Source organism: Pristis pectinata, chromosome 5 (assembly GCF_009764475.1).
Source record: "Pristis pectinata isolate sPriPec2 chromosome 5, sPriPec2.1.pri, whole genome shotgun sequence".
Taxonomy (NCBI): domain Eukaryota; kingdom Metazoa; phylum Chordata; class Chondrichthyes; order Rhinopristiformes; family Pristidae; genus Pristis; species Pristis pectinata.
The window spans coordinates 105,909,733-105,934,334 of NC_067409.1; the positions used below are offsets into that span (position 1 = coordinate 105,909,733).

At 42.2% G+C, this 24,602-nt stretch overlaps 1 protein-coding gene and 1 long non-coding RNA gene across 4 annotated transcripts in view; one reads left to right on the forward strand and one right to left on the reverse strand.

The window, feature by feature from the left end:
• LOC127570240 (oxysterol-binding protein-related protein 3-like) overlaps positions 1 to 8,525 on the reverse strand; it is a 131,144-nt gene extending 122,619 nt beyond the window's left edge. The window contains exon 1 of one of the 3 annotated variants that reach the window (XM_052015565.1): positions 8,468 to 8,525. The gene's annotated coding sequence lies outside the window, so the exon portion shown is untranslated. Of the gene's footprint in view, positions 1 to 8,175 lie in introns of all 3 variants that reach the window. The other 2 variants (XM_052015563.1, XM_052015562.1) reach the window with 2 other exon arrangements.
• LOC127570242 (uncharacterized) lies at positions 8,512 to 16,755 on the forward strand. Its single transcript, XR_007956324.1, has 5 exons — positions 8,512 to 8,546; positions 8,678 to 8,835; positions 9,393 to 9,521; positions 15,968 to 16,005; positions 16,455 to 16,755. It is a non-coding gene; the product is annotated as an uncharacterized LOC127570242 (long non-coding RNA).
• Positions 16,756 to 24,602: the final 7,847 nt, after the last annotated feature.

Sequence of the window (24,602 nt, forward strand, 5' to 3'; positions counted from 1 at the left end):
AATTATATATATTAACTGTTATGATTACTATCCTGATCTCTTTGCACCATATGTAATAATTACTAATGTTATATACATTATTTTGTACTAATTTGAAAATTAATAAAAAGAATGAAAAAGAAAAAGTGCAGATAGTGTTTTTTTTAAATTTTACTTTAGGTCAAAACCAGTTAGAAAAGACATCCCCAAGGGCTTATCCAGTGAGGCAACCTGGGTGGAGCTCAAGAATAAGAAAGGTGCAATCACTCTGATGGGCCATACCTTAGACCTCCCAATAGCTAGCAGGAGATAGATATATCGGCAGATTATGGAAAGATGTTAAAAGCAATAGGGTAGTTGTACTGGGTGAATTGGATGCTGTCAACATGGACTTTAGTAAGGTGTTTGACAAGCTCCCTCATGGTAGGCTGGTCCAGAAGATTAAGGCACATGGGATGCACAGAGACTTAATAGATTGGATTCACGGTAGCGTAGCAGTTAGCGTGACGTTATTACAGCACCAGCGATCGGGATTCGATTCCTGTCACGGTCTGTATGGAGTTTGTACATTCTCCCGTGTCTGCATGGGTTTCCTCCGGGTGCTCCAGTTTCCTCCCACATTGCAAAGATGTATGGGTAGGTTAATTGGGTTTAAAATGGGCGGTGCAGACTAGCTGGGCCGGAAGGGCCTGTTACCACGCTGTAAATAAAAATTTTTTTTAAATTTAAAATTTTAAAAAAAATTGGCTTGGCCATCAAAGACCAGGTAGTGGTGCTGTTCTGACTGGAGGTTTGTGACCGGTGATGTTCTGCAAGGATCAGTGCTAGGACCTCTGCTGTTTGTGACACATGTAAATAATTTGGACAGAAATGTAGATGGGCTGTTTAGCAAGTTTGCAGACAACACAAAAATTGGCAGATTTTTGGATGGAGAGGCATTGAGTATAAAAGTTGAGAAGTCATGTTGCAGTTGTACAAAACTTTGGTTAGGTCACACTTGGAGTACTATGTGCAGTTCTGGTCGCCACATTACAGGAATGATATGGAAACTTTAGAAAGGGTGCAGAAGAGGTTCACCAGAATGTTGCCTGGATTAGAGAGTATTAACTATAATGAGATGTTGGACAAACTTTGATTATTTTATGTGGAGTAGAGGCTGAAGAGCAACCTAATAGAAGTATCTAAAATTATGAGAGACATACATAGAGTAGAAATCAGAGACTTTTTCTCAGGGTGAAAATGTCAAGCACTAAGATGGTCTAGCTTTCAAGATGAGAGGGGGAGTTTTAAGGAGATTTACAAGGCAAGTTGTTGTTCTTTTTTTTTAAAACAAAAAACACACAAAGAGCGAGTGGTAAGTTCCTGGAATGTGCTGCCAGGAACTGGTGCAAGCAGATACAATAGCAACATTTAAGAGGCATTTAGACAGGCACATGAACAGGCAGGGAGTGGAGGGATACAGAACACGTGCAGGCAGGTGTGATTAGTTTGGATTGGCATCATGGTCAGCATAGACCTTATGGGCCAAATGGCCTGATACTGTACTGCCCTATGTAATAATCTTGCACTTTAATTTCTATGTAATATTTAACTATGTTTGAACAGTTTTCAATATCTCCAGTTCAACTGGTCCTGAAGGGTCACAAGAAATGCAGTTGGGAGTAAAGGGGAAGGAAGTGAGAGCAGGGGCAGTGTGACAATTTGAGCATGGTCAAATTCATTATTTCTTGACAGGATTCAAAATGTTCTTCAGCCATTACTTTCCCTTTGGAAATCTTCATTTCACATTGTTTTCCTCTTAAATCTTTTGGATAACAATTCCATTTTATATCCTGCCGTCATTAAGCTAACTCATCTACATGTTCTCGCTCACCTAGCAATAACCTTCAGTTGCCCACTAATCCTCTGGCGTCCATATGTGTAATATAACTAATTAAATATTAGAGGAATATCTATTACTACTTTTCTAAAATTTCATCAGATAACAAAAAAACTTTAAGCTCTTTATAAAATTCCTCTTTTGCACTTTTTTTGTAACTTACAGTAATTTTCATGTCTTGCACTCTACTGCAAAACAACAAATTTCATGACTTACGTCAATAATAATAAACCCAATTCTGATTAGTTTGCCTGCCATTTCACTACCTTGCAAGATCACTTTGGGCTTTCTGTAATGGATCCCATAAACAATTCATTTTCCTATCTGGGGCCTAATCTGATTTTAAACACTATCTATTTAAATTTATTCAAACACATAATGCTTTCTTGTCAACAGCCACAAATCAACAATTGTTATTTTATTTTTTCTGCCTCCAGAACAATAGCAACTCCATCATCACACCTCACTAAAACCCTATAAGCTCCTCCATTACAAAACGGTAGAGATGCTTTATTTAGCTTAAATTATTACTTCTCACATTTACTATCAGACATCTTGTACACACTTTTCAAGCTAGTTCTGTACAACTTCAGATGTTACTCCACCCTCCAGATCAACAGGGTGATAGACAAATGCAACTGGGAGCATACTGCTATTCAATGTAATATCTGCACCAATTCTACATGTTTTACATAACTTATTTCTCTGCACATTAAAATGCTGCTGCAGCAGTTATGAAACTACACAGATGCAAGAAGCTAATCCATATTCAATTATTATTTCCAAATTAGCTTCAGTGTAAAACAATATTCATCCGGGCATGTGCTCTAGACTGTAATTGGGTCGCTTGGCTTGTTCTCCTGCATTTCTATTAGCACCAAAAATTGTAGGTGGCGTTTGAAAGGTGTGATCCACAACTACTCCCCTAATACTGTAAAATCAAAAAACTGCAGATGCTGGAAATCTGAAATTAAGACAGAAAATGCTGGAAATACTCAGCAGGTCAGGCCACATCTGTGGAAAAGGCTCTCCGTCAGAAGACCTGAAACATTAGTTGTTTCTTTTCCCATAGATGTGGCCTGACCCGAGTATTTCCAGCAGTTTGTTTTCATTTCCCCCTTCCTTAATACTGTTAGTTGTACACTGTTAATACTCATTAGTTTATATCAAACAGTGTGGTTCTGAGAGAGCAAATTTTACTGTCTCAAATTTTGGGTAGCAATTTGTGAATTCCATAAGGCCGAATTTCTGTAACCCAAATGGCCACAATGCAGAGGTTGCCTTCATCAGTAATGGTGACCAAGAAACTACCAGATAGTCATTAAAATAAAATCTGATTTAAAAATTAAAAAGTTGCAGTGCAAAGTAATCAAAAAATCATCACCTTGAAACATGAACTCTGTTTCTCTACAGATGCTGCCTGAACTGTAGAGAACTTCCAGAATTTTCTATTTTAACATCAGGTTTAATCAATCTTTGTTACCTGATCTGATTTTAAACAGGGAAGATTCTTAAATCTTCTGCAAGCCAACTGATGTTACTAAAATGTAGCAATAATACATAATAATAAAAAAAATGACAGGATCACCCAATGATCTAGGTACAAGATATACACTGAGAGCACAGTTAAGCATGCAAAGACTTTCACATCTGAAAGTATGACAAATTAGGAGAGATGTACCACAGAACAGTTAAGCAACAGAATCACACCTTTCAGACTTTTTGTCGCCATCTCCTTCATTACGATCTATTGGGTGCATTTCATCTCACCAACAGGGCATTCGCTCTAAAGGTACTGAAACAATGGATTCCATCTGGGAGAGTGGCTCTGGAAAGCTTCAACACTGACCAAGAACATTGCATGGCACCAGGTTAACCACAAGCAAGACCATCCTGTTGACTACCACCTAATGCACTCAGTGAATGAATAGTACTTCAATGTACTAAGAACATCAAATGCACTCTGGGTTAAGAAGAAATAGTCATTATCGATGTGGCTCAGGAGCATCACCACTAACTGAGATCTGAAGAATGGAGCTGTCAATCTGAGTCTGCAGCACATGCTGAGAGAACAAATAAGCGAAAGATATGAGTGTGTAGCGACTCACCGCACCAGCATCGAACCGGCTCCCGACATCGCGACGTCGTCGGAGGCCCCAATCCAAGATGGTGCGGGGCCCTCCTTCTTCCCCAGCATTGGGCTGGGAAAGCCCACTCGCGGGAAGGTCAGGTGACATGTGCGTGATGTCAGTGCAGGAACTGTAGCGCGGGAATTGCTCAGTTATTAAAGGAGCACCGTGCCCCGGTCGTTATTAGACCTTCGATTTCGAAACCAGCGACTCTGTCTTGATTTGGTAGTGTGTAGCTAGCCGCTACAAGTGTTTATTTTCACCAGTCTACCTTGTGGTGTGTCTCACTACCATTACACTAACGGGGATAGATTCAGAAAAGAATAGCTCAGAACTGGACCGCCGTGAGTTACAGAGGGCCACCCGCAGCAGAACTGCAACCCACTGCATTCTGTTGTGCCAATCCACAAGATATAGCTCACTTAACCATTGCCACAAAGACTTGTTGCCATTCTTGGTTCAATGGGAAGAGCAGATGATTGCAGCTGCTGCAGTGCAAGTGCAATCAAAAATAATATGCCAACCTGGTGAATGCTTTGCAGATGAATGGTTATGATACCAACACGAATGGTATCAGGAGTACAGTGTATGGCCAGTGGTCTTACTGGGTAACCACAGTCGCTATTTGAGTTGCTTCACTTACGGAGCAGGTGGTCACATCTTCATGGGCCGGTTTTCCTTGGAAGTTTATAGCCAGGGACCTCTTTGCCAGAACCAATTTTCTGGATGTGGTTGCTGATGTTTGCAGTCAGCCAAGTGGGGCTACCATCAATTTGTTGTGTGATATCAGAAGACAGCCAAGTACACTCAAAGCAGCAAAAGCTTGGAGCCTTGACAACATGCCAGCCAAAATGCTGAAGACTTAAGTTCCAGAGTCATGTGCACCTTTAGCCAAGCTGTTTCAGTGCATTGGCACTTACCAGAAAATATATAGAGAAAAAAATTACCTACAAGTATGCACAAGGAAAAGGACAAACAGAATCTGACCAACTGCACCCTATCAGTCTACTCTTAAAATGCTGGAACATGCTCTGTATATTGCTATCAAGTACCACTCACTTTAATCCTGCCGATTCTCAGCTTGTGCTCTGTCTTGACCAATTGTCTCCAGACCTTGGTCCAAACAGAGTTCCAAGGGAGAGGAAGGATACACTTCTTCTGACACCAAGACAACATTTAACTGGTGCATCATCAAGGAGCCCGAGTAAAACTGGTCAATGGAAATTGGGAAGTGGCGATGGGGAAAACACTGACATGGCTGGAGTCAAACCTGGCATGCACAAGAAAGAAGATTTGCAATTCAAGCTTAAATCAGCTCAATCAAAGGACATCTCGGCAGGAGAGTAGTAGCGTAGGCCAGACCATCATCACCTGCTTCAATAATGGCATTCCCTCCTTAATACGGCGAATTGGGAATTATTTCGATATTCAGTGTGATTTTCAACACCTCAGGCAATAAGAGTGTCTACCCATCCACCTTCAAACAGCATTAATATTGTCAACATCCAGGAGGTCACCACTAAAGTGAAACTTAACTGGACCAGCCACAGTCAGAGTCACACAGCACGGAAACAGGCCCTTCAGCTCAACTTGTCCATGCCGACTGTGTTGCCCAGCAAGCTAGTCCCATCTGCCCACATTTGGCCCACAGCCCTCTAAACCTCTCCTATCCATGTACCTATCTAGATGGCTTTTAAATGTTGCCGATGTGCCCGCCTCAACCACTATTTCTGGCAGCCACACAAATATTGCAGCTATAAAGAGCATCCAACGCCTCTTCTTATAAACATTATGAGCAAAAGTCAGCAACTTGGCCCCTCAAACCTGCTCTGCCATTCAATAAGATATCTTTATTAGTCACATGTACATCAAAACACACAGTGAAATACATCTTTTTGCGTAGAGGGTTCTGGGGGCAGCCTGCAAATGTTGCCACACTTCCGGCGCCAACATAGCATGCCCACAACTTCCTAACCCGTACATCTTTGGAATGTGGGAGGAAACCAGAACACCCAGAGGAAACCCATGTAGACATGGGGAGGACGTACAAACTCCTTACAGACAGTGGCAGGAATTGAACCCGGGTTGCTGGCACTGTAATAGCGTTACACCGACCACTACACTACACACATCATGATCGTAACCTCTGCTGCACATTCCCACATGCTTATTTCCTTAGGTGCTGTATGTCACAGGTTTAGGAGATTGTGTGCAGCCAGTGTGCCAGAGGTGGAGGGAATGAATGGCATCCCATCCACACCCTCAACAATCAAGCAGACTGCTTTCATCTAGATGGTGCAAGATAAAATGAGCTGCAGGAGGAACTCAGTAGGTCAGGCAGCATCTGTGGAGGGAAATGGACAGTCGATGCTCTTGGGTCGAGACCAGTCATCAGTCCAGATGTTGCCTGACCCGCTGAGTTCTTCCAGCACTTTGTTTTTTTTTCTCTCCAGAATTCCACCATATTCACTCTCTAGTGTCTTCGTCTTGATGGCGTTGAGTTGAGTTGTTGAAGCTGTACTCATCCAGGCAAATAGATTGGTTGCATGACACTCCTTAAGTGCCTCGCCAATGGATCTTGATTAAAAAATAAGGGCAATAGTAGATAGATTGTTAAGTGGGACTTAAAGGTCACGCACATGGATAACACTCCATACAAGTTCCTCCCCTGACTTAGAACAGTGTGCACCTTACTTCACCGTCGTTAGCTCTAAATCCTGGAACTTCCGAGCTTCGAAATACCATGGGAGTACCTTCACCAGCAGGTCAGCAATGGCTCAAAAGCAGCTGCTCACTATCAACTTTTCCATGACGAATGGGGAACTAAATGCTGATGTCGCCACTGACAGCCACATGGCCAATGAGAAAATGAAAATAAGTGTTGTATTTGGACTTCATATTACAAGTACTGATTTCAAATGCTGAACAGTTTTCACCTACTATCTATTTCGTACGTCTCCGGGGAGAACAGGAAAAGCTAATGCACTCCTCCATTAGCATCGAAGCCTCCAACTTCCTGGGTCTCACATTGATTGCCCAAACCCTTAACCGCCTCTCTTCCCAATTACAATCTGACTATAGATTTCACTATTTGTCATATTCCCGACTCCAGATGCGTCTTCCATACGCTTCTGCGAAGCACTTTGGTTGCGAAAGAGACCAGATAACAGAGCAAGTTCTGGCAGCATATGCTACCTTCATTACTAGATTAGTCCGCCGTGCAAATACCTTCCCCATACACTGCAATCTGAAACACTGTACCCGACGATGCACCCTCCGCTAAATTGCACCGAGGCGTCGTTTAATCATGCCTGAAGTTGAAGTCATACTAGACTGCCTCTCCAACGCGACATTACTTCAGAAGCCGCCCGATAATTATTTTCGCATTACATTCAGAAGTAGTCGTCTTGCAATAGAGCACATAACCTGCACCAAGATTGCACACCCTGACAACAATGTCCCGCGAACTCAACATGCTCGGATCCTGCATTCTTTAACCCAAATAATGTAATGCTCGAGAGAAACAAGTCCTCAATCACCCTTCGCTGTGTCGAATCCAAACTCACGCTCAGAAAAGGCATCCCTAGCTCCTAATTCCCGAAAGGAAAACATCGCCTCCGCTCGTTATTTGAAATTCATGTTTAAGATTTTTATCGCATGTACCATAATCTCTTATTCCAATCAGTCGTTCCCCTCACCAGAGCCCAACACCATGCAGTTTCGGTCTATTTCCAAAGTTACTGAAACGTACTACATCGGTAGATCTCGACGATTTAAGACAAGCGCCTTGCTATGTGTTCAACTAAAACACTTCAGTTTTCTTCTACTTTGGTGGGGGAATAAAACAATGTCCACGTGTTCACATAAAACGTTTTGTTAACATTATTTCAAATGCTGGCGTTGATCACCAGATTAAAATCACTTGGGTTTCCAACTCAGTAACACTGCCAGTATTGTTTTCTAAATTACACTTTTAATTATTTTTTTTAAAGTTCAACAATAAAACATCCAGCGCGAGTGTTGGACTAAGTTTACATTCGGGAAAAGTTCGCTTCTTCTACAAGTCTTCATTAGGAACAATGCGACAAACAGCCATTAACCACACGGCAGCAAGACCAAGCCTGAGTTAGAGGAGCCGACTGGTGTCTCCTGCATCCGACACCCCTGACCACATTCACGCACCCTTACCTGGCTGCCCCGGGAGCAGACACTTCTCTCACCAACCACGACCTTGCTCACTCTCACCCTCCCAGAACCTGCCGCAAAACGCAATTCCGCAGGAAAAAAAAACAGACAAAATAATCTGAGAGAAAGAAAACTGGCTTCAGAATAACTGACAAAGGACGACTCGGAAAGTCGCACAACACATTTGCAAAGGCGAGCCAATGCGGACAGCCCAGGCAGCCGCCAACTCGGAGCGCCAGCAACCGCCAATCGCAGAGCACGCGTTCAGTGAGACAACACGCACGGAATCGCCCACCTATCCGGCATTTCCATGACGTCTTCCACTCAATAATGGATGTTCTTTACCAAAGGCTGCGGTTGACAACTTACTGCAGGTAGTTAAGATAATTGCAAGTGTTGATTTAGGTGTTTGACAGTGCTGTCATGGCCTGTGAATATCCACTGATTAGTTGGACAAAATCTCTCAACACGTTATATTTAGACTACTGATGTTTTTCCTCCCCAGCAGATAAAACAGACTGATGATTAGACGCGATATTCACAGAGACTGAGTGAAGACTTCAAAGCTAACTCTCACAGTCCATGTTTTTTTTAAAGTATTGTTCTATGATATCTTGTTGAAACACATGGAAAGCAGGAACTGATGCTTTGAAGGAAAACCAGGTAAACGCGGCTCGGAGCTTGTTGGAAGAAATGTATTTTGCAAAAGATGGTTACGGGAATGGCAAATAGGTGTGCGAATATAGTTCCACAGAGGACTGATGCTTAATATTGAGCCGAGGAGAGGGAGAGGAGGGAATGCACAGTAGATTGGACTCAAAGGACCAGAGAAAGTGGGAAGGACAGACTTCAACAAAAGTAATAGTATGAGATAAGAAACCAGTGCAGAATGAGAGTAGTAGGCAAGTGGACAGCTGCAAATAATACAGTGCATATACTTTGGATAAAGTTGCAGTTTGAGATCGGTAGAAAACAAGGACGGCAATAAATTAGAATGTCACATGGATGTAAATAAGGAACTCAGTAACAGAAAAAAGAGTGGAACCAAGGTGGGCAACGTGATGGAGGTGGAAGTAAATTGTCTTGATATTGGTAATAGTAGAATATTAGATTTCAACTTCAAGCTCTAGACAGGGTACCTTGATTACAAACGAATCTCTTTAACACCAAATGCTGATTTGAGAGGGGATTTTCGTTAAACTTTTTTTTTCTCCAAACAGTATTCACCTAAAGTGGTAACGGATGGAATATCTTGCACAACATGAAGGTGACGGCTGGATTTGGACTCAGGGGCTGCAGGTACCTTTGCATGGTTGTGCCACTGCAGAGTGTGCAAAGGGGAATAGGAGGTAAGTCCAGGGGCAGGACTAGAAATGAGAGGCCTGGTGACTGGAATTGCATCATTAGATGGAATAGATGGGCAGTGAAACAAGGCTGTGGACTGGGACATGGGGGCAGTGATCAGGGTGGTGAATCAGGACTGTGGCTTGGGGTGAGGAGGAGGAGGGGAAATTGTATTTGGGGCCTGGGACAATTGAGAACATCCCTTGAATGGGCCAGGTTTTAAAGTAGGGAGGTGGAATCTGGGATTGGACGTTGGGGGCCTTGGGAGCAGGGAATTAGGGTTTAGAATGGTATGGATTGAAATGGTATCACTTCAGAGATATGGGATTTAGGAGTGGTAGGTAGGTTCTGGGCTGTGGGGTTCATTGTCATGAGCTTGGAGTGAGGGTAGGGTCGGTACATTTGTACACTCTATGCAAAAGATGTATTTTACTATGTGCTTCGATGTACATGTGACTAATAAAGAAATCTTGATCTTGATAAGAAAATCAATTTAAGGGGACCTACGTGAATGGGGTTTCCAGTCTCGGCTGAGGTCAACTCTGGCATCCAGTTCCAGAAATGTGCTGCTGCAGAGAGGGCAGTGATGTAACAAGCCTCTTGATTTGAAAGTGACCACAACAGATATGCCTGAGAACCAGGTGGTTGAATCACCCTAGCAACACTTTTGGGAATGACATCAGTATCTGGCACAGAGAGCAAACACATCATTGGTGGAAGTACAATTCACAATCAGAGCTGTCTAGTTGAATTTCTGGGGAGGCACCATTCAATCTGAAAATGATTGTAACTGCAGCCCACTTCATAAAAGAAAATAAGATTTTGATCTGTGCAGTAGTGAAGAAAATAGCACCAGCCATCTGCATTTCTGGGTTTGTGACTTAGTTAGCCCCTTCCCCCCTCTTATGCTCAAAATTAAGCATCAGAGTCCTCAAGTGGGACAAGGAATGACAAATGGTGTTCAATCCAGATAAGTGCGATGTGTTGCATTTTGGGAAGTCAAACCAGGGTAGGACTGTCACAGTGAATGGTAGAGCCCTGGGGAGTGTTGAGGAACAGACAGACCCAGGAGTACAAGTACATGGTTTCCTGAAAGTGTTGTCACAGGTAGAGAGGATAGTGAAGAAGGCATATGGCACGCTGGCCTTCATCAGTCAGGGCATCGAGTACAGGAGTTGGGACGTTATGTTGCAGTTGTGCAAGGCCGCACCTGGAGTATTGTGTACCATTTTGCTTACCCTGTTATGGGAAATAAGTCATTAAACTGGAAAGAGTGCAAGAAGATTTATGGGAATTTTGAGAGGACTCGAGGGCCTGATTTATAGGGAGAGGTTGGGCAGGCTAGGATTTTATTCATTGCGGCATAGGAGAATGAGGGGTGATCCTATAGAGGTGCATAAAATTATGAGGTACATAAATAGGGTGAATGCATACAGCCTTTTTTCCCAGGCAGAGGGAATCAAAAACTAGAAGGCATAGGTTTAAGAGGGTAAAGATTTAAAAGGGACCTGAGGGGTAACTTCTTCACACAGAGGGTGGTGCATAGGCAGAATGAGCTGCCAGAGGAAGTGGTTGAGGCAGGTACAATAATAACATTTAAAAGGCACTGGGACAGGTACATGGATAGGAAAGACCGAGAGGGATATGGTCCAAACATAGACAAATGGGACTAGCTTAGACGAGCATCTTGGGCGGCATGGATGAGTTGGGCCAAAGGACCTGTTTCTGTGCTGTAATACCCTATGACTAGTCACTCCTTCCATATTTATAACATCTAAAATCAGTGTTTCACTTATCCAAAGTTGTGAATAAGACTGAATTCCAAGAATATGATCTAAGAAGAGATGTTTACTGGGAAACATACTTTTAAAGTCAACATTACATTTTATAGAATGGAGGAGAAAATGCGAGTTTCCAGAATAAACTTTTACAGTTCAAGTTATAAACATCTAACCCACTTTTGAATGTTGACTTTTACCCAATCCTTAGCATGTATAAAAAAGAAACAAATTGAACAATGCTTACTCCAAATGTGGTGCAATACTTTCACAGCTGTGCTAGGAAAATCGTGGTCAGAAAGTATGAAAGTGCTATGCAAGAATGTGTGGCATGCAAAGATTATGCAGTTCAAACAATCTGAAGCTGGAAAAATGCAGATTTGCTGCAAAATCAGTTTATCACAAACTTGTTAACATGAGTGAATTTGGTGTGGCCAAAGAACATGAAACTTTAGCTTTCAGCTGTATACATTCATGTTGATTCCCAGCAGCAACAAACTTCTACATATTCTAAATCAATTATTAGTGTTATTAATGCATGATGGAATTGGTATCAGTAAAGCCTGCCACTAGTATGTTACAGATTCATTATATTAACAGTTTTCTATAAATAATGATCAATCTTCAACAGTGAGATATGTGTGTATATAAATTAACCAAATGTATTCCCTGCAGTTTATTAATGTGAGTAGTTTCCTGTGGATGGTTACTGTGAGAAAGGCCAGTTGTGGAAAAAGCTACTTATTCTTGAATCAAAAAGTGTAGTCGGAAGATTCCAAACATAAGTTTCTATTGAAGGCTGAAGAGCAAAATACTACACTATATTTGTAGATATTTTAACAGTGATATAAATGGGTTGCCATGTGTATCATTCTAAAAAGTTCTCATTACAAAGTATTTTTAAAGTGTTATCGAAGAGTTATACTAATGGCATAAGCTGCATCACTGAGTAATATAATGTATCAGAAGTTAACAAACACTTGCAAGCAGTTAAATTTCATGGAATTACTCAGTAGTAAGGTGGCAGTTTATTTTTGGATACATATTCAACAATGATACATTGATAGGAGTTGCTGAAATAATCACTTTACCCTTCAAAGCCTTTGGCCGCAACCTTGTTTTCATAAAGGACTTAGCATATTTTGTGCTCTGAGCAGAGGGCAAGTGCAAGGGGGGAAGCTTATAGTTAATGGTAGGACCCTTAATAGCACAGAAGGATTTTGGGGTCAAGTCCATAGCTCCTGAAAGTTGCTGCATAGGTTGATAGGGTGGTAAAGAAGGCACATGGCATGCTTGCTTTTATTAGTTGAGGCATTGAGTTCAAGAGTCAGGAAGTTATGCTGCAGCTATATGAAACTTTGGTTAGGCCACACTTGGAGTGCAGTTCTGGTTTCCCCCTTATAGGAAGGATGTGGCATCTTTGGAAAGGTGCAGAAGAGGTTTACCAGGACACTGCCTGGATTAGAGGGTATGAGCTATAAGGAGAGGTTGCACAATCTTGGATTGTTTTCTCTGGAGTGACAGAGGCTGAGGAGAGACCTGATAGAAATTTATAAAATTATGAGAGGCATAGATAGGGTAGACAGTCAGAAGTTTTTTCCAGGGTAGAAATGTCAAATACTAGGAGACATGCATTTAAGGTGAGAGTGGGAAGGTTTAAAGGAGATGTGTGGAGCAAGTTTTTTTTACGCAGAAAGTGGTAGGTGCCTGGAACGGGCTGCCAGGGGTATTGGTGGAAGCAGATATGATAGTTGTGTTTTAAATAGACACATGAATGTGCAGGGAATGGAGGAAAATGGATCATGTGCAGGCAGACGAGATTTAGTTTAATTTGGCATCGGTTCAGACATCGTGGGATGAAGGGCCTGTTCCTGTGCTGTACTGTTCCATGTTCTATCTTCTGGGTGAAAATATGATATATAAATGATGCAATATTTTATTTGCTATCATAGATGGTAAACATTTTCACCAACAGATTTATTCTAAATTTCTCTGTTACTTCATTGGTGAATTTTCATACTGTTGTCTATAGAACGCTACTACATTTGACGTGCATACTTATTAGAATCAAGAACAATATTCTGATTGATGCTTGTGGCAAAACTGGGACCTTGCCTCATGCAAGGCTTTGTAAAATCCTTTTTCATTCGGCTTTTTTTCTATTTAGTAATAGTTCACATTATGTTGTGCCCTCCCTCTCCCCAGTTACTAACAAATATTTTCACACATTGTCCTCTCATTTCCTCTCTATTGACTACCGGCTATGATTGGACACAATTGCTAGCTCAGTTTTTGTTACCTAAATCAAGGCTAAACAGGCAGTTGCACTCCCAGTACTCCCCTCTGCTGTGCTCCCCAGTACCAGGATCAGCAGGCACTTTGCTTTCCTACATTGTTCTGCTGTGCATAAACAACAGAGGCAAGACAACGCCTAGGTGCTTTCCCAGTTTTCTTCCTCCATTACTATAGCTGCCAAGGATTACAGAGGATGATTGAATAGGTTCTACTAGGTAGGTTCTGCCCACCTGAGCAGCAATGGGCAGAAACTACCATCATCTCCCCTCGTGTCCCTTCTAATTTACATTTCCACTGGGGCTGAGTTCACTCTTTGGCCTCTTGTTTATCACTCACTGCCTTTTTTTTCTCTCTAATGGCTTCACTACATCCTCCTGCCATGCGGTTGTTTTTAGAGCTTCCACTGGGAGCCAGTACTAAATAATTAATATTCATAACCCCATTAGATCCAAAACAAATGGTGCCATGTAAATAGAAGACACTCCCAGTAGAAAGTCCACGTGGAATTCTTTCTATTTCATAACAACTCACACTATACCGGTTGCAATCTCATACTTAATTCACTTGCAGCTCTGATTGCTCTTTCCCCCTCCATCTGATAACAGGTAATACCACAGGATGCTCACAGACTGTAGAGTTGCTCCCTTAATTAAGCACTCTGAGCAAGGAGAAGCATCCACGGAGAATAAAGGCAGAACACCAATGTCCTTGATTTTCCATGCACTAAAATAAAGTGACAGGAAATGATTTGCTCTGGAACTGCTCCCTCTGAGCAGTTCATCTTGCTGAGTCTGCCTGATTATTGAATTACCCTCTATACTCACTTGCAGCACTCATTACGGACACAGGACTGAATTGCTGTTGGGTGGATCTTTCCTGATCTGCTCAACATTGGTATTGGTTTATTATTGTCACTTGTACCGAGGTACAGTGAAAAACTTGTCTTGCATACCGATCGTACAGGTCAATTCATTACACAGTGCAGTTACATTGGGTTAGTACAGAGTGCATTGATGTAGTACAGGTAAAAACAGTAACAGTACAGAGTAAAGTGTCACAGCTACAGAGAAAGTGCAGTGCAATAGGTGCAAGGTCACAACAAGGTAGATCGTGAGGTCATAGTCCATCTCATCAAGCAGGACTGTCAGACAAGTTCCAAGGGTTCCTTCAGAAGGCCGATGTTTGCTTCCCTGAGACACCTCAGGAAGTGTGGTAAATACTGCAGAGAGGAATATAACTTATTCAGGAAGGATTGGCAATCTTTCTTATATGGGACTTAGATAAGATGTGACACATGGAAAGATAAGAATGGCACATCCTTCAGAAATAGCTTTGTTAATTATTTAAGCCTTTAACTCCAAGGTGGGACTCAGAGTCCCTTCTAGCTTTGAGCTTTTCCAGAATTTGGTAGATTGTAGACACCACTGAAGTGTCATTTCAGGCACAATGCATACGTCCTGGCTGCAATAATTACTCTGCCCTTATAATTAGGAACATAGTAGGATGGACTCAGTTTTCACACACCTCCTCCAACACTCTATAGATGAAGGGTCTTGACCCAAAACACTGACTGTCCATGTCCCTCCACAGATACTGCTTGACCCACCGAGTTCCTCCAGCAGTTTGTTTATTCACTCCAGATTCTAGCATCTGCAGTCTCTCCTCTCCACCTGCTCTGGCAGAGTAGCTCCAAAAGTTACCGGGCCTAGTTCTGTAACTTAGATGGAGGAAATAAATCAAGATTAGTTGCAAAAGAAGACAAAAGAGGCTACAGATGCTGGAATCTTGAATAAAAACAGAACGCTGGAAGAACTCAGCAGTTCAAGCAGAATCCGTGGAGGCAAAAGATGCGAGTTCATGTTTCAGGTCAATACCCTACATCAGGACCGAGAGAGAACAGGAAGAGATTGCCAGTGTATAGTAGTATGTAGGGGTGGGATAGAGGCTGGCAGGTGATAGGTGGAACCAGCTGGGACGGGCTGGTGGGCAGCTGGATTATTTTCACATAAAACAGATCAATGGGCAATTTGTTTCACATGAAGCACACATGCATTGTCACTTGAGTAAGATACAGAAGGCAGCGGGCTGTCAATTTAATTGTACTTTTGAGAGGAAAACACTTTCTCCCTGTTAGGTGTTGTCATTATAGAAATAAAATTATTACTGCATAGGCAGGCACATCAGTATGATGCAAAAGCAAAATATGACAATACTGCCTAATTGATTCCCGTCTTTGACTCCCTATGTCATTAATTCTTAGTCAAAACAGAAAGAGTGTTCCACTGAAATTGATCATATTTCACCACTTAAGATTTAGGTATATGCTTTGCATTTGGTATTTTGTACTTGTTATTCTCGATATGCCTTTTCTACATTAGGAAGAACAAACTGATTGGATAACATTGAATGTCTAACTGTGAGTATCTGGTTTCTTGCTATTTTAGCTCTCTGTTCCACACCCCACTCCCCTTTTTGATTGCAGCCACCTACTGTGTGCTAATGAAGCTCAATAGAAGCTTGACGGACAGTACCTCACTTTTCCATTAGGTTTCCGAACTGAATGCTGAATAAAGATACTGATTCTTCTATTCCCAATTACAGCACCTGCAGACCAAGTATTATGCAATTTACTTGCTTTATTTCAGCCTTCATTCACCTTGTGCCAATACATTTTACATGTGTCCCCAAAAATGGTGGGTAATATGAGAGATGCATAATGCAATCAACTTGACTTCATAATCTTCCCCAAGATTAGGAGTTAGTAGGGAGGGAATAAGATATAAAGAAGTGGTTTTTTTCTCTTGTCTATGCACTAACATTATTTGGCAACATAATGTAACTCTAAGCTTTCTGATTCATTCTCAGAAATGCAGCCGATGATTTTCCTTGATGGAAGTTAACAAATTTATCCTGCAGCATACACTCCAAATTGAACTGGACGAACATGTAATGTTTAACACAAGCATCATACGGTTAATCTCTCTTCCACAATTCATAAACAGAGTCCAGATTTTGAGGTTATGCAAGTTGAGATGGGAAACTGCTTCCTGTTTAAGTTCCTGATAAGATTTCTAGCTGCTCTAGAGCTACCATGCAGAAGGATTCTGAGCTTAAAGTGCACATTAAGTTAATAAAGGAATTACATCACTCATTTTAGTGGGCAAATTAACTATTTTGATTTACAGCCAATATAATCATATGAATTAAAAAACTACAATATGCAGTAATAGATAATATTGATGTACATGTTACATGTTTCAATATCAGACACACCAGCATACCTAATTTATTAGTAACAAAGATATTGTCTTACATTTTAAGGAAAGATCTTGCACTTCTATAGTGCCCATCATGACTCTGCATCATCCTCATTGCTTTTACAGTTAATTGAATATTTTTAAGCGTAATTACTGCTGTAATGTTAGAAACATTGCAAACCACAAACAGCAATAAGAAATGAGCAGATTAGCTGTGTTGTGGATATCAATTTCCCAGTTTCTTTGACTGACTGGAGATCTTTTATGATATCCTGAGAGATCATATGGTCCCAGTTTAATGTCTTATTCAAAAGGCAACACTACCAGCTGTGCGACAATCCTTCATTAGGCACACAACCGTGAAAAAATACAGTAATCACCTTCAATGATGTGGTAACTTCCCTGATAGAATTAGTTAAATTTCACATGAAGAATCAAATTTTCATGCAGTCATGAAGTAAATGGAATTGCTGAAAATCACAGAGGATAAGATAGAAATTCGCGTTATCTAAAGTAGTTCTGTGTGATCACCCACCATACTCTCATTCATAGAAGGACACCTTGTGGCCATTACTTGCAGTTGACAGGCACAAGGTGAGGGTTGGTATTGGCGGAATATGATCAACAACTACAGCTTCATGCATATGGCACAAATGGCTGACCACCATAGGTGATGCACATATTTTGTAGTTTAGATATAAGAAGTAAAACAGTGGAGAGCTGGGGACGGTTTAGTAGCATAGGGCTACCAGTCATTTTTTGGCTTCAACAATTGCTGCAACTTTTCCATTAATTTTTTTTTGGTCATTTTTTTCTGCTGACAAGGATCTCACCTCCTGGTCAAGAATAGATTTTGAGGCTTACTCTGTGGTGTGAAAATATACCACTTTGTGATTGTCAAGCAGGCAGTGGACAGAATTAATGAAGATGTTACTCAGATCTGCATTTTTGTTGCATAGATCTCTATTTAGTTGGTCATCATAACTACTAGTCTTAAAAAATTATAAATGAAGCTAGTACTTCATAGTCTTTACAATGACACTTTGCAGAAAAGTGGGCAGAACCCTGAAGTACAATGATGCATGATGTACATTAAGTTTCCACGCGACGCAGGCAGAGACCATTTCCGATTATAAAGTCTGTGTCAGCTCACAGAGCAATTGCAATACCTAGAGGCAATTTACAGTGGAAAATTAACCTGCCAACCTACTCCTCTTTGGAGTAGGAGAGGAAATCAGGATACCCAAGGTATCCACAGGATTTCCTTGCGAGAGGAAATCAGGATACCCAAGGGAAACCCGCAAGGTCACCTGGTGAATGTGCAAACTCTACACGGGCAGCACCGGAGGTCAGGATCAAACCCAGGCTGTTGGAGCTGTGAGACAGCAGCTCGACCAACTGCACCACTGTGCCACCTGATTTATTTCAGTCAAAATGTGGGTCTGATGATAACTTCAACAATCCCAAGGATCTGAGTTCAAGGTTGGTATATTATTAATAATAATAATACTCATTTATAGTAAACTACAGAGATTGACAATTCAACAGGCAAAGCTGGAGATTGACATCCCACCAGGCTCCCATCAGTGAAACGCCATCAACAGCCTACCTACTATAGGCTTCAAGCTGTGAGACAACATTTATAATCAATTATTGTTAGTCAATCAAGCTAGATAGATGAAGAAAAATAACTATAGCTTCCTTGTATAGCCTTCTTGGATATCTGCAAAATTAAAAGAGGCAATAAATTTTTGGCCATGTTTATAACTATCCTGTTTATAATAGGATAGATTTAACATTCTTTTTCTTAGGACAATTTACTTACAATGCATACTTCTACGTTATATTACTTAAAATTTGAATTCAGTTTAAAAATAACAAGAAGCAAGTGACTCAGTAGAAAAACTTAGCAGATCATCTTGATTGAAGTGCAAACCTTTCATAATTGGGCAGTTTCCAATCACTGAAAGCAAGTGACTTTAAGCAAGAGAAGGTAACTTTAGAATTTTCGGGCTACATCAGTGTTTCTGATTGTCAGTGCGAACACTGAAGTGTCAAAATCACAATTTCAGAAGTTTACTCATGGATAGTGAATGTATTAAGTTTCGATTCTGTGTGTATTAGAACCAATTGAAATCGCATTTGATTACAAAACTGGAGAAATATCAAGGTGATGATGTATTGCCATTTGCTTTTCCATAATTCACTCATATATACAGATCTTCACTGGAGGCAATTTTTAAAATGCCCGTAAGTACTGCAACCTGTCTAGGCTGATACCTTTGGCTGCAGTTATTGCCAAGTTTATTTGTTAGTAGGGTGGGTGAGGGGGAATAGAGGACTGACGTGCACTGAGCCAAATTTCTACCCTGGTATCTTTTTACCACTTCTTCTTTATAAGCTAAATAATGAAAGAAAAATGATGCATTTTATAATATATTTATAATTTGCTATTTACACTGATCATGTTTTTCTTTGCTAAAAACAATATAGTCCGAAATAGTGTCAAGGTTTATCATGATGGTTCAAGAATCCGATGGCAGTGGGGAAGAAGCTGTTGTTAAACCTTGAGGTGTGGGTCTTCAGGCTCCTGTTCCTCCTGCCTAATGGCAGCAACGGGAAGAGGGCATATCCTAGATGGTGGGGGTCCCCGATGATGGATGTCACCTTCCTGAGACATCGCCTCTTGAGGATGTTCTCAATGGCTGGGAGAGCTGTACCCGTGATGGAACTGGCTGAGTCCACCACTCTCTGTAGCCCCTTGCATTCCTGTGCATTGGAGTTTCCACACCAGGCCATGATGCAACCAGTCAGAATGCTTTCCTCTGTACATCTGTAGAAGTTCGTCAGAGTCTTCGATGACCCGCCAAATCAACTTAAACTTCAAAGAAAGTAGAGATGCTGGCGTGCCTTCTTCATGGGTCCATCTATGTGCTGGGCCCAGTGTAAGTCCTCAGAGATGCTGATACCCAGGAACCTGAAGGTGCTCACCCTTTCGACTGCAGACCTTTCAATGAGGACTTGTGCATGTTCACCTTATTTCCCCTTCCTAAAGTCCACAATCAGTTCCTTGGTCTTGCTGACATTGAGTGCAAGGTTGTTAGGACACTACTCAATCAGTTGACCTATCTCATCCTGTATCCTGCCTCATCACCATCTGTGATTCTGCCAACAACAGTGGTGTCATTGGCGAATTTGTAGATGGCATTGGAGCTGTGCTTAGCCACACTGTCGTAGGTATAGCGAGAGTAGAGCAGAGAGTTAAGCAGGCAGCCCCAAGGTCCGTCTGTGTTGATGGCTAGTGAGGAGGATTTGATGTTTCCGCTCCACACTGATTGTGCGCATCTTTGATGTGGGTTAATAATTATTATTTAAATTAAAGGGATGTTTTATTTGATAGGATAGTGATGAGAGAAATGTGTCTTAAAGGTACAAAATCTTCAGAGGTGGCTTCTTGCTTTGATGAATACTGAACTTTTGTAACTTGGTGAAATTGTTATACCTCATCTCTTAAAAATGAGTAAAAATGTTATGAGTGTGTGGACAACACCTATAAAGTGACCAGGCCATTCATCCACCTGCCGGCAAAATACTTCTCTGGAAAACAAATAAAACTGCAGATGCAAAACAAAAGCAGAAATGCTGGAAGAACTCAGCCAGTCAATAAATACTTCTCTGATCTGGGTATTGAATCATGTGAATATTTATTTTGCTCCACTAAAGAACAAGCAAAAATCTCCTTTATCTCACACACATCATATACTGTACTGCTCAGTACAAGAATTCGTACATCATCTAAAACAAAACTGCAATATACAATGATATTTGTTGCAAAAAGGATGTTATTGGGCTCGTTGAAACCTATTCCTCCTGCACCCTACATCTTGTCCACAATAATAGCTTGAAAGAGGTTGAATGAACTATTTTACTAAAATACAGCAAGAAATTTTATTTAAAAACAATTTGTCAAAGAGAACACAAAAACAGATTGGACACCATATTTCACACACTGATTTTACTTTTCTTTGGTACTGTTCACATTTCTGTCCGATCTAAATTGGATTTATGACAATGTTTTATCTCCACAATTAATCACATTTTCAGTTATTGAACCATTTGAAATATTGTTGCATCAAGGATCCATGGAAAAGCAGGAGTCATTGAGCATCAAGAGGAAATCATTGCATTGGTTGGAACCATATCTTTAACAGGGCAGGGACCACATGGGTTAAAAACAGAACAGATTTTCCTTGCTGTGTTGGAAGTAAAGGGAGCTTCACTCTACATCTAACCTGTGCCCTGAGAGCATGTGACGGGACAGTGTAGAGGGATCTTCACTCTGTATCTAACCTTTGTCCTGGGAGTGTGTGACAGGACAACCTAGAGGGAATTACATACTTTGTTCAGGGAGATAAAGGAAGACAGGGGGAAGAGACACATAGGGAGAGTTTGAGAGAAAGGGAATGTGTGTGTGAGAGAGAGAGAGAATGAGAGAGGAAAGAAGAGACAGAAGTGTGAGAAAGAGAGTGTATTTGTGACAGAGTGGGAGACAGAAGGTGATAGACAATGTTTAAGGATAGAGGGAAAGTGAGACAGATGGAGAAAGAGCATGAGAGACATTTAGATTCTGTCCTAGATCTACCCATCCCTCTCCTGATTCTTTGCACCCCCTGACCCCAGCTGCGCTGCCCCCATCCCTCCCCCTTCCCAACTCTCTGTGTTCCCAGGGAGCTGTCTCAGCTGCCTGCTCCCAGCACAGGGAGAGAGCCCAGTATCGAGGCCCCGGTCGATGTCCCCATGGGGGAGGGCAGTCAGGGACAGAGCAGGGATGCAGAACGTCCCTTTCCCTCTGCTTTCTGATTCTCCATCCCCCTCTCCTGGAGAGCGACAAGGCAGAGAACGTGAGGGTGATAGAGGGATGGGGATGTGGGTCCTGCCACAAGGATCACTGTGGGCCAGGGAGTGTGTGGGGGTTGAGGGGGGGGGGGGAAGGAGGGATGCAGTTCCCACCTATCACCTCCCAGCCTGTTGCTATTTCCACTCTCCTCTCCTCTGTCTGCCTATCACCCCCCCATCACTTGCCAGCTCTTGCTTCACCCCTTCCCCTCACCTCTGTGTACTGGCTGCCTCCCCTCTTTCAGTCCAGAGCCGAAACATCGACTGTCCATTTCCCTCCACAGATGCTGCCTGACCCACTGAGTTCCTCCAGCATCTTGTTTGCTGATGTGGTTTCTTTTGCCTGTTTCATCTGCTGGCCTCTCCCCTCACCCCACCTCACGCCATTGGCTGGCCTGATCCGTTGGTCAGAGGGTTGCCCAGGCAGCTGGTGTCATCTTGGAGACCGAGGAGGGAGGAATCAGAGGGCAGGGAGCAGCTGCCTGGGAGATGATGGCTGTTCGATTGCAAGCCAGCATCAGGTCCAGGACCCTGGGTCTGCCTCTTGCCTGCTGGCCCCACCCTCTATTGCACATCTTCCTGAGGGAGGGGGCGTAGGGAGTGTGGGGAGCAGATCCAAGATAACACTGCAAGCGTGGAGGAGAGTGCAATCAGTCTGTGCTTAATTGTTCACACATAACACATGTATTCACACACACACACTCAAAATGACGTACACACACACAGATAAAAGGTACACACACATTTATTTACATACAAAGATACACAGCCACACATAGTTACACAGATACACACTCACATATACACATAAACCCTCAGCCACACGTACACAGATGTACGCACTCACACAAAGATGTTTGCACACACACAAAGATGTTTGCACACACATATTCACAAACACAAAGATACACAGATAGACTCATAATTGTGCTCACTTACAGATGCACAGTCACATGCACACTCAGACACACAGACATGCAAAGATATTCACACACAAAACAAGCAGTCAAATACACACATAGGCCCACTCACACAAAAATACACACATACTCAAACACACACACTGAAAGGTATGCATACACAGACATAAAGATATTGTCATAAAAACACACAAAGACACTGATACATGAAAAGTTACACACCACAATTATAACCAACCACACACAGATATTCTATCATACAAAGATATTCATGCACAGGCATTGATACACTTGTATTAAAAGACGCACACAGATATATACACTCCCTCAAATATATCCCCGCACAAACTTAGACACATCACTGACATAAAAGACATAGACACACAAGGATGTAGTCACACAGATTCATACTAACAAATACAAGCTGACATACACGTGTGCATATTCACAGTTGGACACACATCTACCCAGGACACACAAACAAAAACACACGTCATCCTTCAAAGTTGATTAAAGAAATAGCTTTGATGATTGTCAGACCACTGGTTCTGGAAGCTTGCTGTGCATAATGGCTGCTTCACTTCAATACTATAGCTTCTGGAAGGCCCTCATTGGTGTCAGAAGATTTGGGAGATCCTGAGATGAAGGGGGATTCTCAACCTCCATCCTCTCTCTTTCTGCCTCTCATCCTCCCTTCTCTGTCTCCCACTACCACTCTCTCTGTCTTTCACTATCTCCTCCCTACCTCTCCCTTTCATTCTGTCCCTCACTGTCTGTCTCTCCATCATCTCTCCCCCACTTTCTGCCTCACTCCTCTCAAACACCATCTCTCTCTGTCCCTCCCCTTCACTTTCTTGTTCTTTCTATCTGTATCTCTCTATCCACGAACATATGAACATAAGAAGCATGAAAGGATTTGACCACTTGGTCCTTTGAACTTGCTGTCCTGAACTTGCTCCCCCATTCATCAGGATCCTGGCCGATCTTCACCCTCAGCGCCATTTTCCTGCACTATCCCCTCAATTCCTTTATTGTCTAAAGATGTTGTTGATTCCAACTAGAATCCACTCAATAACTGTATGTTCCTTCTCGCTCTCTCTGTAAATCTCCCATTCTCCCTCCCTCTTTCTGTCTCTCTCTCTGTATCTGTGTCTCTCACTCCCTGTCAGATTCTCCCTCTCTCACTTTCTCTCCCTGACACCGACTGCTCTCTCTCATGAAATCTCTGTCTCCCTCTCAACCTATCTCAGGCTACTTTTCTCTCCTCTCCCCTTCTCTCTTTCACTCCAGATTTCACACATTTCATTCTTCTCTGAACAAATATTAATCTGGGACCCTGCATTCCTTTCCAGCTTTCTCCCTCCCTGCTGTTCTCTCTTTAGCTATGAATCTTTTAGTACCTTTCTCTCTCACTCTTTTCCTTGATTTTCCCCTCCTCCTGTCTTCCATTGTTTTTCTCCCCATCTCTTTCTTCCACTCTTTTTCTTAAACTCTCTCCCTCACCCTCTTTCCCTCACACACTCACTTTCTGCCAGTCTCTTCTGATTCCACTCTGTTCCTCTCTGTCTCCCACTCCCATTCTTCTTGTTTCTTTTCGCTTCCTCTCCCTCCCATACTTGTCTCCCTCTCCCTCCCCTTGCTTGCCTGTCTCTGCCTCCTTCTCTCCCCCTCACTGTGACTCTCTCAGTCCCTATCTCTCTTCCTCACTCCTTGTCCCTCTCTCTCCCTGCCTCTCTCATTCCCCCTTGATTCTCTCTGCCTCCCTCTCTCTCTACTTCACTATCCGGCTCTCCCTCCATCCTTCCCTCCTCATTCCCCCTTGATTCTCTCCTTACCCTCCTTCATGCCTCTTTCTAGCTCTCGCACTGTCATTCCTCCCTTGATTCTCTCTCTGCCCCTCCGTGTCTTTCTCTACCCTCTCTCTCACCCTCACTATCTTT